The 10231-nt window shown below is 44.6% G+C and overlaps 1 pseudogene; it reads right to left on the bottom strand.

Annotated features, from left to right (window-relative positions):
• Positions 1 to 1296: 1296 nt before the first annotated feature.
• LOC127215040 (DNA-binding protein Rfx5-like) lies at positions 1297 to 3289 on the bottom strand (annotated as a pseudogene).
• Between the last annotated feature and the right edge of the window lie 6942 nt (positions 3290 to 10231).

Below are 10231 nucleotides of genomic sequence, written 5' to 3'. Positions count from 1 at the left end.
GTATTTTCAATGTATAAGTTAAATGATGGGTCATAGGTACTCATTATGTTTCATAATTTATACTTATTTCTTTATAGATATCAAATATAATTTTTAAAAAATCTGCTCTTGTGGAAATAAATGGAGGAATGGGTGATATCTCCCTGAAAGAAAATCTGTATTTCTGACAAGAAGCTATCCTGTGGAGAGGACAGAGTAGGAGGCCCTCAGTTAATATGGGTTGGTTTCCTACTGTCCCCAGGAATGTATCTGGAGTGTCTGGATCCTTCCTGCTGGTGCTCCCTGACTGGCAGAACCGGTACCACCTAACACCCCCCCCTAGCCCTGGCTAGGACCGGACACATGTATGACAAGAGACTGACACCTGGAGGATGCAGAATGACCATAATGAAATGACATATACTCCAAGAAAGTGGCACTAGATTGGTGGGCAGGATTGAGAAAGTAAAATTCAGATCATTAAAGGAGCTGTCTGTAAGACAGGTGGAAAAGTTGTCATGTGAGAATTAGACTCTGAAGAGAATGGGTTCCTTCTCAAACTACAATGAGATAAGAAGTTACAGCTGCAATGACAGAAATTAAGACTCAGGGACCCTAGGGCAGCAGTCTAGCTCACCTCAGCCTACCAAGCTAAAACATACTTTCCGAAACTCTCCACCTCCACCCCAAGTCTCCATCTGGGGAAGTCTGTGGTGTGAGAAGGCTGATTCCGTCCTTTTTTCCAAAGTTGGTCCATGATGTATAATAAACACATTAGCATAAACATCTTCCTGGCCACACTAGTTGGTCAAGAATAGACCTGACCCAGGCTGGTTTAAGCATAGTAAATCTTTGGGCTTTCGATAGGATTCCTGGCACAATGTTACTCTTTTTTCTGCTTAGATGTAAGGGTCAAACACAATCCTGGGAGTGTCAGCAGCTGTGAAGTGGTCCAAACTAAGGATGATTTTACATTAGGTGCAGCTGTGAGAAGCATACTGAGCAATCAGATCAACCTCTTGTTCCCCAATTTCAGAAGCCAATAAATAGCTTTTATCTTAAGTGTGAGTTCTAAATGTATTAGAAGCCAGAATATCCCTAACCTGTATTCACATTTACCCTACCTCTGTTCTCCCAGGAGAGGTCATTACAGATTTACTGGTTGTATTAAAGCCAAGGTATTTAGCTGGAAATATCTGAAGCAGCCACCAGGCACTATGTAAGCCAGGCCAATGGGTCCCTTTAGGGAAAGGCTAGCTGAATAAGAAGCAGGTACAGTGAAGGGCCTCTACCAGGCAGGCAGGTTGAGCCCTTGTGAACCTAGCCATTCTTCCCACAGGCCTGGCCATCATGGGGGTGTTGTTTTGGGATCTTTATGCTCATAGGTTAGGGAACTTTGAAGTACACGCCCCTTTAACCCTTTGTTACCCTGTGTTGCAGTGTCAGCCTCTCCCTTTACCAATGGAAGAGCCTCCCTTTGAATTCTGCCCTTGATAACACTTTTGGCTTGCTGGGAACTCAGGCTCCTTTCTTCTTTGGAAACAGCACAATCTTTCTGACCTTGAGTAGGCACTGTTTCCTGCTCAGCTTCATCCTTTGGCCCTAGTCTTTCTGGTCTCCTGAGTTGTCTTCCCCTTTTGAGCCACACGTCTCCCAGAGTAACCTTGGAGACTGGGGAGAATTCACAGCAGCTGCAGCTCCAGACTTCTCCGGAGTAGGGTGTCCCGCTCCCACCTGGCTTTTCTCGAGGACCGGGACGCAGGACGGCCTAGCTTCCTTTTGGCTTCACTTACAGTATCCTCTGTATCGTGCTTCACTTCTTTAGCCGGTGGGTCCTGCCCACTGGCCTCACTCACTTCAGCTGTCCCCCTTGTCATGGGGTCGTGGGTCACCACTTACCCATTTCCCTGCTGTCTGTGCCTCTAGGCAGAATGAGTGCCCAGGTGGAACTCGCACAGGCACAGGCACGGGCAGGTGCACCGGCCCAGGCCAAGTCCAGCCCCAGCCCCTGGTAAAGTAGGAACAGGTGGTAAGATCATATTAATGATGGGCACAGCTGTCTGGGGACCCCCAACCCTAGAGGGCAGAGGCAATGTAGCTACTTTCAGAGTGCCTGAAGAAAGCTTAGGGGCCAGAATAGGTGGAATGAGTCATGGTGTGGCTCTGGGAAGGAGCACAGGGCAGTGGGGCCACAAAGGCATTAACTTGTGGCTTACTGGCTGCTGGAGCTGAGCTGTCAATTACACTCTTCTTCTGTTCTCCATGTCCTGCAGGGTCAGTTCCAGCTCCGGCTTTTAGCTCCCTAGGAGGCTGGGCAGGTCTTTCAGGCTTCTTAGGGCCGCCACCTTCCGGGTTCTCGACAGCATTCTTGGATTTACATGATGACCATTCTCGAGGGACTCTTTCATCTTCTTCAGCAAGGCCCCCAGCCTTAAGCACATGAGCATGTGCGGATCGGGCAGAGATGAGAGCAGTAGGTAGCGGGCCACCTGGACAATGGAACTGAAGGACCATTTCAGAATCCATTCTGCCCAGTCACAAGTCAGGGCACAGGCTGCCTCTACCAGTTCATCCCGAGGTGCTGGGATGGGTCCATTTCTGGTCTCTCAGAACCCTTTAGGTCAAATCCAGGCAGTGGTGGCATAGATACCAAGATCTTCCTTCGTTTGCCACTGTAGCAGTATTTGGATTGGCCCCAACCACCGAATCTTCAGGCCTTGATGTCAGGGAAGATCTCTCTGATGATTTCACCAAAGTTGGCTGTGCTGAATGGGCGGCAACAGGCAAGACTCTCACAGTATTTTCGATAGGCATCATAGACGCTCTGCTTTGGCAGACAGGTGTCCATGTGCTCTTCCAGGTGGTTGCGGATCCACCTATAGGCATACATATACTCCTCATTACTGAGTATACTTGGCTCTGAGCTTTTCTCTCCAATGCTGGGCCCTGAAGGGAGCTGAAGGTAGAAATACAGCTTGTTATTGTCGGAGAACTTGTGTATTTCTTGCAGAATTCCCTCTACTTTGTTCTGCACGGCCTTGCTGTGGGGAAGAAGAAAAGCTGAGGTCACAAGGTTTCCCCATCCCTTTGTCTGATTCGAAATGGTACTTTGGAGCCTTTGAAGGAGGGTGGTGGATTCCCCAGCTTCAGCACCACCTTAGGGCCTTGCCGCAGTCTTGGGGCTCTTAGCATCAGGTTTATCTTCTGCCATCCCAGCATGAGGACTAAAGTTTCTCTAAAATTAGAATTATTCCATTATTTTGTCAGGCCCTTCTAGTCCCAAAGAGGTCTCTGACATCTCCATTTTAGATGTCCCCACCTTTGGAAGTCTCTCAAATCTGGAAAACTCGGAACCGTCACCTTCTAGCACAGAAAGGTAAGAGAGAAAGAGAAACTAGCCCCTTGGCTACCTACCTCTGCTCTAGCCCAGCACCACCGACCGCTGTTTTCCTTTTTCAAGGCGCCGTTTGGGGATTGGGCCCAGAGCCTCAATTTGTGCCTGACACTCCACTGTTAAGCTCCATCTCTGGCCCTACAAAGATAATTCTAAAGCACAATTTACATGGAAAATAGGGGATGCTGATTACTCATACAAATAAATACAAAACAATCTTATTTAGCTTGCTAGACAACTAACATCTATTTATTGTCAACGCTGTATATCTAGTTCTTCTGCAAAGGGCCTGGGATCAATTTCTTAACAGGTTTGGGGTGCATGCATGTGTGTGTGTATGCATGTGCTCGTGTGTGTGCATGTGCTCATGTGTGGTGATTAGAACAGAGCAGGGCTCCAAACATGCATAATTCCATTAGCCCCAGGATTTGGCATTTTCAACCAGACTCACAAGTCATAAAACACTAGCCATATAAAGTAAGTGCTTTGGGCTTTCCCATGTTCACTTACCAGAGGACTCAGTTTCCCAGAGAGAAACTCCATCCCTCGGAGAGATGTTAGCACCATGTAGAGGGCACAAAGATCCAAAGTCAGATTTACAGCAAGGAAGCTGAGCCTACCAGCCACTTTTTTTTTTCATTATCTCCCCAAATGAGTATGTGTCATGTTTGTCTGGAGGTTTTGTTTATTTTGAAATAACAATTACAAACTGTTGGTAAAAATTTCCCGATTTTGTTAAAAACAAAAAATCCAAGCTTTCCAGTAAATTTCAGGTCAACTGGAGCGTTTTTTTTTTTCCCCTGTGTCTGGATGCAATATTTGGGAAGACAGAACAATACTCCTGCTCATCCAAGATTCAAATTTTACCAGCCACTGTATTTAATCTGGCTACCCTACCTATCAGACCAATTATCTCTGAATGTATTACTGCCTCCTCTTCCTGACTCTTACCATCATCCAAACACTAGACATTTCTATGCTTTGAAGATTGTGTGTGTTGAAGGAACAAAGGTATGCCAAATTGTCACATACTATCCAAGATTCTAGAAGCTGCTTCAAGAATTCTCATTTGCATCGAAACTGGGGAAGATATGATCTCATGTAATTATATATTTTATTGCTTTGTTGCCTCTGTACAATTATAGAATTAGATAACTTAATTTGTATTTAAACATGCTTATTTTTCCCCCAAAAGTGAGTGAAATCCAGTTTGTGAAAAACAAATATGGGAAAATACTGCCACCTGGAGATCAGTAGAGCAACAAGCTTTCTAACTGCAAAGAAACAAGTTAACAGGAATGCCTGTTTTGACCATGCCTTCCTCCTTGCTGCCATGGGGTTTAATTTCCCCTAACTGGTTAATTTCCCCTAACTGCAGACCTATGGTGGCCTTGGTGAATATAAAGACAGTAAGGCTCAGATCCTGCCTCAAGGAACTAATAGGCTAGTGAAAAGGACAGGGACAAGTGACCCCAGAAACCAAGGATGCAAATGCACAGTTGAATCTCACAGGATGGACATGCTGGCACACCTGTAATCCCAGAACTCAAGAAGCAGAGGCAGGAGGACAACCTCAAATTGAAGGCCACCCTGTTCTATATAATGAAAAGCCAAGGTTACATAGCAAGACTGCCTGGAAAAGAAACCTATCTTTATATGGTAGAAAGTGTGATTATTTCTAGGCTGGCAGTACATGGTGGTTTATATTTTCCCATCTACTGTAGAGAACCTGTTTCCAGTGATACTATTCTGTTGACACACATTCTGCCCTTTCCCTCCAGACCTCCCCAAGGGTGTTGAACCCAGCTTTCTTCCCTGGACTCCTATAGTAATTCTTCCAGGGAGCTTTGAGTCTTTAAGGGATTACTCTGTGTGAAAGTGCAACAATAGTAACAATGACAGGTTAAATAACAGATTTCATCATTCTTATTTTTAGGTTGGTTTGCTTTAGAGACAGCATTTCGTTCTACAGCATAGGCTAACTAACCAGCACAGACAGGACTACAGTTCTGAGGTCCCATGTGTTAACCACCACCATTTTTTGTTTTTTGAGACAAGGTCTTTTTATGTAGCCTTGCCTGTCCTGGACTCAGCCACACAGAAACTTGCCTACCCTGCCTCCTTGGATTGAAGGTGTGCATCTCTGAAACTGGCTAACCACTGTACAGTTCTTCCTACCATTTTGACTGCCCTTTGCCCTGCCTCTAGCACCAACACTGAAATGCCCCTAGCTCTACCCCAGTGATTCTTTCCTCTTTATAACACAGAGCAACTTTCTCAAGTTTGTATCTTCCAATCCAGCCTCCTTTACAACTATGCTTATCTAGTTGTCACCATTCAATGTGAGCACTGTTAAGAACTAGCCTCTATTATCAAAGGGAGTTTTTCTCTACCTCTTTGTCCTCTACGGGTATAAGTCTAACCTACTAAGTTAAAACCAGTTACAGTCAGGCTGCAGGGCCCTGAGAAAAACATCCCTCCACAGCCTCTCAGCTTGGATCAGTTTTCCAAACAGATTAATTACAGGGATATTTTGTATACTAAGGTATGCTAAACAGTCAGACAGCCCTCAAATGCTCAGAGATTTAGAGACTATGGCATTTAAAATGTTTCATTAAAAAGTTTTTATAACAGAGAGACAGGCCAGCTGCTGGTACCACCCATTTCCTCCAAGAAGACTGATGGACACTGAAAGAAACTCCACCCACAAAAGTGGCAATGCTAGCCACTGAGAAATCCTGCCTTTCATCTCAACTGTTGCAAAAGGGCTCTAAGGACCGTGGACAAGAGGGCAGTGGAATAGACTTTCTCCATGTTGCTTGGGCAAACGGTAGGTAAGTCTTCCAAAAGCTCCTAATCCACAGGTCTCGTGCCATCAGCAGAAGGCAGATGTCCTTAAAGCCTCTGACTTCAACAACTGTGGAGGACCTGGGATGGCTGTCCATGCTGCCAGCTAGTAAGTCTCTGTTACTCTCTAATCATTCAGGTAAAATTTTATCCTTCTCAAGAACTCTGATGCTTTTGACGACTGGTAGCTTTGTCAGCTTAAAGCAGCAGCCAAGGCTCCAATTGTTTCAAAACAGATTTCAAAAATGGGTATTTTAAGGTTGCTACTGTTTATAGTCTTAACATTAATCAATAAAGTTTTAACAGTATTAAACACCATACTATGCCACTATATGATCATAACTGTAACTATGACCTTACAATTAAGGTGCTTTTATTGGGCTAAAAATCTGCCAGTTGTATGTGTTAATTCTTTCAGCCAAATCATTTCTAACATGAGTATGCTGCTAATGTGTCTCAATATTTATGTTTTCACAAACTCAAAGGATTCTTTTAAGTTCCAGGGAGCTGAATTGGATCCAGTTACAGGTCAGATTCACTCCAAATAAAAATTACTCAACTTTTTCCTGGCCTTGGGACTTCCTTCCCTAGTCCCAGGACCCCCTTGGGAGCCCCTCCCCCACCTCAAACTTCTCCCATTAACTACTAAGAGCTAAGAAAAAAAACCTAACCTTGTCCTCCGTTCTGCTAACATCTTGCCAGGTCTCAAAGAGACGCCAGAGCCCCATACTGTCAGAACTGTGATGAAACAACCAGCTACCAGGACGTGGCAGCACCCCAGTCTTCGCGGATCCCCCAAAGACTATCTACGCCCCAATTCAGCAGGAAGCAGTCTCTAGAACTCAACGTCCTTATTCCCTAACCTGCCACACCCAATCCCCACCTTTTTAATAACAATAAGAGGTGGGAATGTTAGGAACTAGCAACCAGCTGCCCCCTGCGGGACGCTCATGGCCGCGTCATGGCTACTTCAGCCTTACCTGGCGGCCAGAGGACTTAGTTAAGCATGCTCAAGCCCCCTTTTAAAGCAAGCACGCCAAGTGCTTCGCTCTCTCTGGTCTCTCTCTGGTTTCTCTCTTGCTCCCCCACCTCTGCTTTTGGTTGGCCACCAGCTACCCCCTCTTTCTCTCCCTTCTCTCAATAAACTCCACCTGGGCGCTGAGTCTCGTGTTTGTGTTTCTTAGGCATTAGCTTCAGCAAAAGAACAAGCACACAGCAGGTCATCTATTTCCACTTGCCTTTATTTCCCCTACTGTGTTAGCTTGCTGTAATAAAACACTGGCCAAAAGTGCCTTAGAGAGAAATGGGTTTATTTAGCTTACACATCCTAGCCCCAGTCCATCACAGACAGAAGCCAAGGCAGGAACTCAAGGAAAGAACCTGCTGACAGGAACTGAAGCAGAGGCCAGAGAATTGCGGTCCTTAAGGTCCTTAACCTGTGGGTGGTGACCCCTTTGGGGATCGAACCACCTTCCACAGGGGTTGCCCAAGACCATGGATAACAAAGACATTTACATTACAATTCATAACAGTAGCAAAGTTAGTTATGAAATAGCAATGAAAATGATTTTGTTTTTGTTAGTGGGGTCACAACATGAGGGAATATATTAAAGGGTCTTGGCATGAGGAAGGTTGAGAACCACTGCCATAGAAAAATGATGCCTATTAACTTGCCCTCTATCTCACCCTGCTTTTTCAAACAACCCAGGACCACCTGCCTAGGGATGGTACCACCCACAGTGGGCTTGCTGGACCCTCCCACCTCACTTGTTAATAGCCTCAAACACAGCCTTGCCTACAGGCCAATGTGATGGAGGCATTTTCTCCACTGAGGTTCACCTTCCTGATGGTCCTGATGGTTGACAAATAAATAGTAACCAGACACTTGATGACACAAATTAAGCAACTCAAAGTTGGAGCATAGCAGCAGTTTGGATTTTAAAACTTCTTGCTACCTAAAGGATATAAACAGGGCCCTTTTACTTGCCTTCTTCCTTTCCTGTCCTGTCCCCCATCACCCTTCATGCTAGCCAGCATTCTCTAAAGGAACAACTGATGGACAGAACACACACATACACACCCCCTTCATCATACCATTTGTGTGTGTGTGTGTGGCATATAGGCTCTGGTCATGGTATCTCTTCACAGCTACATTCTTCTGTTGTTGGGTTTTTTTTTTTTTTTACTCTTTTCCCTCGTTGCAACACCAAAATGTTGTTTGTTTTTTACTCTTTTCACTCTTTGCTCTTTTTGGGGGGGCCCATCACCCAGCTCCCAAATAAATCACATCCTGGCCTTATCTGGGCTTGTTTTTAGCCAGCTTTTCTTATCTTAAATTACCCATCAATCTTCTGCCTCTGGGTTTTTTCCTTTTCTTACTTCTGCATATCTTGCTTTCACTCTTGCTTAGTGGGTGGCTGGGTGGCCAGCCCCAAGAGTCCTCCTATTGGCCGGTCAGCTCTTTATTAGGATCATCAGGTGTTTTAGATAGGCAAAGAACCACAGCTTCACAGAGTTAAACAAATGCGCATAAACAAAAGTCACACACCTTAAAGTAATTTTCTATAGCATTTTTCTTTTTACTTTTTACTACTTGGTAAGACATTCCTTCAAGTGTTTTTAGCACCCTGTAGCACTACATGTTAAACTCGAAAAGCCAGCTAAGGAGAGAAAACCGAAGGTTGTAATGTAGCTAACTTCTGACCCCGTGGCAGTATGCTTTGTTTTCTGGTTCAGCCATCTTTTAAAGCTGTTATGATTACAGCAGCTTGGAGAAGATTCTTGAGGATCAAAACATCCTCAGATCTTTCTGACACCTATCTCCTAATCTAGTTAACTACTTTAGCTTGAAAAGAGAAGTGTAGGCTTGAAATGCAAAAACTCAGTTAAAACATTAACAATGGAGAACTATAACCCCCAATCCCAAGTAAGTTTTATTATTTTTAACAAGAACACATCAGAATGTCAAAGGTTGGATACTCGGGTACTTCATCAGACTTCATAGAGGAAGGCAGATATAGCAAAGCCCAGATGTTTGGCTGAGGAAAGTACACTTGCCTGGACACTGGTGATGCCATCTGGTCAGTGCTGTTCCTAGGCCAACTCCTTCAAATGCTGCAGTTTCAAAGGGGAGCTTAGTCAGCTGTGATGTTGTACAACTGCCATTTAGCATTTGGGAAGACTGAGGCAGGAGGACTGCACATTTGAAGTCATCTTGGTCTGTTGTAGAATATTGATTTAAGATGTGTTACATTTGTTTGATTAAATAAAATTAACCTGATATCAGGAGCCTGAGTCAGCAACTAGATGACAGGAAGTTGTAGGGAGGAACTATATATAGCTAGGGTTCTTAAAAGGATGCAGAACAACCTGCTGCTTTGGGGACAGAAGGTTAGCTACTTGCTACCCAGCCCCTCTGAGTGTGTGGTTTCACCTCAACCTTTGAATGCTGAGTTCTTTAGAGGGATAGAGATTAGATAAAGTTCCCTTTAGTGGTAGAGCCAGTGCCAGAGGGAATAGAATTCCCACCTGGCCTCCCTCTGCAGCAATTGCCAATTAGGACAGAAGTTGCTTAAGGGGTAGCTACTGAATTTAATGAAAAACAGCTCTGGTCTATAGCATATCCTGCCAAAAAGAGCTAAGCATGGTTCTGCATTTGGTATTTTCTTTGGGCCGCAAACCAGTTCCCAAATAAAGACACAGAGTCTTATGACAGCTTGGCCTTTGGCCTGTACTTGTCCCACTAGCTGTCATAACTAAATTTAACCTGTTTCTATTCATCTATGTTTTGAATGGGGGCATTTTGCTTTGCCTTTCTTTCATTACGTCCTCCATGTTTGTTTGGCTGGCTGGACCCTGTCATCTCCTTGGCATCTCTTTTTTGTACTTCTTTCTTTCTCTGTCTCTCTCAAGACTAGATTCCCCTTCCTACTTAATGTCTCTGCCTAGAAGTCATGCCTATACCTCCTACATAACTATTGACTGTTAAGCTTTTTATTTGACAAACCAGAT

The sequence above is a fragment of the Phodopus roborovskii genome, unplaced genomic scaffold (assembly GCF_943737965.1).
Source record: "Phodopus roborovskii unplaced genomic scaffold, PHOROB, whole genome shotgun sequence".
Taxonomy (NCBI): Eukaryota; Metazoa; Chordata; class Mammalia; order Rodentia; family Cricetidae; genus Phodopus; species Phodopus roborovskii.
Note: the sequence above shows the minus strand (reverse complement) of the source record. Positions and strands in the feature narration are given on the sequence as shown.